We start from the raw sequence: 3,395 nt of genomic DNA on the forward strand, positions 1-3,395 counted from the left end.
GCCTACCTACCTGCCTACCTGCCTGCCTGCCTGCATACCCTACCTGCTTGCCTGCCTAGCCTGCCTGCCTGCCTACCTACCTGCCTGCCTGCCTACATACCCTCCTGCTTGCCTGCCAGCCTGCCTGCCTGCCTGCCTGCATGCATGCCTACCTGCCTGCCTACCTACCTGCCTGCCTGCATGCATGCCTGCCTGCATGCATGCATGCCTGCCTGCCTGCCTGCCTTCCTGCCTGCCTGCCTGCTTGCCTGCCTGCCAACCTACCTGCCTGCCTTCCTGCCTACCTGCCTCCTTGCCTGCCTGCCTGTCTACCTACCTGCCTGCCTGCTTGCCTGTCTGCCTACCTGCCTGCCTGCCTACCTACCTGCCTGCCTGCTTGCCTGCCTGCCTGCTTGGGTGCCCTCCTGCGCCCGTATGACATCATCGAGAGGTTGGCGGATTTTTCCGGGCGTGATATTGAATCGCGCGGATGTCACGCACAATTTACGAACGCCTGATTTGATTGCCTGCTGCCGATCTATCCTAGTAAGCCGTGCGTGCGTGCGTCCGTGCATGCGTCCGTGCATGCGTGCGTGCGTGCGTCCGTGTGCGTAGGTGTATGGTATATCTGCCTATGCGGGAATGTCCGTCTTTCTGCAGGTATGTCTATCAATGCACGTGTGTCTACCCAGCCAGGTATATCTATATATCCATACGGGTATATATCTATCCATGCAGGTACTATATCTATCCATGCAGGTATGTATATACATGCAGGTATGACTATCCATGCAGGTATATCTATCCATGCAGGTACTATATCTATCCATGCAGGTATATCTATACATGCAGGTATGACTATCCATGCAGGTATATCTATCCATGCAGGTACTATATCTATCCATGCAGGTATATCTATACATGCAGGTATATCTATACATGCAGGTATGTCTATACATACAGGTATATCTATACATGCAGGTATGTCTATACATACAGGTATATCTATACATGCAGGTATATCTATACATACAGGTATATCTATACATGCAGGTATAGCTATCTATGCAGGTATGTCTATACATACAGGTATATCTATACATACAGGTATAGCTATCTATGCAGGTATGTCTATACATGCAGGTATGTCTATCCATGCAGGTATATCTATACATGCAGGTATGACTATCCATGCAGGTATATCTATCCATGCAGGTATGTCTATACATGCAGGTATATCTATACATACAGGTATGTCTATACATACAGGTATAGCTATCTATGCAGGTATGTCTATCCATGCAGGTATATCTATACATGCAGGTATATCTATACATACAGGTATAGCTATCTATGCAGGTATGTCTATACATGCAGGTATATCTATCCATGCAGGTATGTCTATACATACAGGTATGTCTATACATGCAGGTATATCTATACATACAGGTATATCTATACATGCAGGTATATCTATACATACAGGTATANCTCTCTCTCTCTCTCTCTCTCTCTCTCTCTCTCTCTCTCTCTCTCTCTCTCTCTCTCTCTCTCTCTCTCTCGCCCTCCTCTCTCTCTCTCCTTCTCTCTCTCTCTCTCTCTCTCTCTCTCTCTCTCTCTCTCCCTCTCCCTCGCTCTCTCTCCCTCTCCTCTCTCCCTCTCTCGTAATTACAGAGCAGCCGATCGTTGCCTCCGTCATCATTATCTTACGTACGCGGCCGGCCTATTAAACCACATTAACGAGGCGCTTAGAGACATAGGAAGAAGGGAGGGAGAGTGGGGCAGAGAGAAGGGGGAGGGAGGGAGGTAAGAAGGGCGGGAGAGAGGGGGCGAGGGAGGAAGAAGGGGGAGGATGGAGGTAAGAAAAGCGGGAGAGAGTGGGTGAGAGAGAGAGAGAGAGAAGGGGGAAGGGAGGGAGGTAAGCAGGAAAGAGAGAGGGGCGAGGGAGGAAGAAGGGGGAGGGATGGAGATAAGAAAAGCGGGAGAGAGGGTGTGAGAGAGAGAAGGGGAAGGGAGGGAGGTAAGAAGGGCGGGAGAAAGGGTTGAGGGAGAGAGAGAAAGGGGAAGGGAGGGAGGTAAGAAGGGCGAGAGAAAGGAGTGCGGGAGAGAGAAGGAGAGAGGAGGGGGAAGAGCGAGGTAAGAAGGGCGGGAGAGAGAGGGTCAGGGAGAGAGAAAGAGAGAGAGTGGGAGCAAAATGAAGTGAGGAATGAAGGGAGGGGTGGAGAGAGGGAGAAAGGGAATGAGAAAGGAGGAGAGCGAGGAGGCGAGCGAAAGAGAGAAGGGGAGGAAGAGAAGGGATGCGAGAGGAAGCGAGCCAAAGAGGAAGGGAGGCTGTCAGTCAGTTTTTCCGATGCGTGTCAGGAGGGTAGGGTCCAGGCAGGGGGAATCCTGTGAGGGAGAGGTCCGAGGAGGAGGAGGAGGAGGCGGTGAAGCCAATCTAAGAAGATTACGGAACGGAGATATTAGGTGTGGAGTCAGGTGGTGAAGGAAAGAGTGGGTGGGAGGTAGTGTGAGGTGGGTACTGGGGTGAAAGAACGCTGAGTGAGTGGTGAGTAAGTGGGTAGAGTGGTGAGTAGTTAGGGGAGACTCCCGATTAAAGTGGGCTCGGGAAATGTAGATTGGGTAATGGGCGAGAATATTTTAGGGGATTGCATGTGTGAGAAGGACAGTGAGTTGAGGAAAATAATGGTGGTGGGTTGAGAAAGATAGGGAAAGTGGTTCGGGAAAGATAATGGATAGGGTTGAGAGAGACTAGGGAGAGAGACTTCAGGGAAATACGGGAGGGGGTTGTGAGAGCTAAGAAATGGAGACTCGAAGAAGATAAGAGACCGAGGCTGTGGGAGATACGGGAGAGTGCTGAGGAATATGATGAAACATGGATTGAGGGAGTTAAGGGGCAGAGTAAAGAGATAAGACTGCTGCTGCTCCTGCTACTGCTGCTGCTGCTGCTACTGCTGCTGCTGCTACCGATGGTGGTGGTGGTGGTGGTGGTGGTGCTGCTGCTGCTGCTGCTGCTGCTGCACTGCTGTTGTTGTTTGTTGTTGTTGCTGCTGCTGCTGCTGCTCCTCTTCCTGCTGCTGCTGCTCCTGCTACTGCTGCTGCTGCTACTGCTGCTGCTGCTACCGATGGTGGTGGTGGTGGTGGTGGTGGTGCTGCTGCTGCTGTTGCTGCTGCTGCTGCTACTGCTGCTGCTGCTGCTGCTACTGCTGTTGTTGTTGTTTGTTGTTGTTGCTGCTGCTGCTGCTGCTCCTCCTCCTGCTGCTGCTGCTAGTGCTGCTACTGCTGCTACTGCTGTTGTTGTTGTTTGTTGTTGTTGCTGCTGCTGCTGCTGCTCCTCCTCCTGCTGCTGCTGCTAGTGCTGCTACTGCTGCTACTGCTACTGCTGCTGCTGCTACTGCTGCTGCTGCTACCGGTGG

This window comes from Priapulus caudatus, unplaced genomic scaffold (assembly GCF_000485595.1).
Source record: "Priapulus caudatus unplaced genomic scaffold, Priapulus_caudatus-5.0.1 Scaffold735, whole genome shotgun sequence".
Lineage (NCBI taxonomy): Eukaryota > Metazoa > Priapulida > Priapulimorpha > Priapulimorphida > Priapulidae > Priapulus > Priapulus caudatus.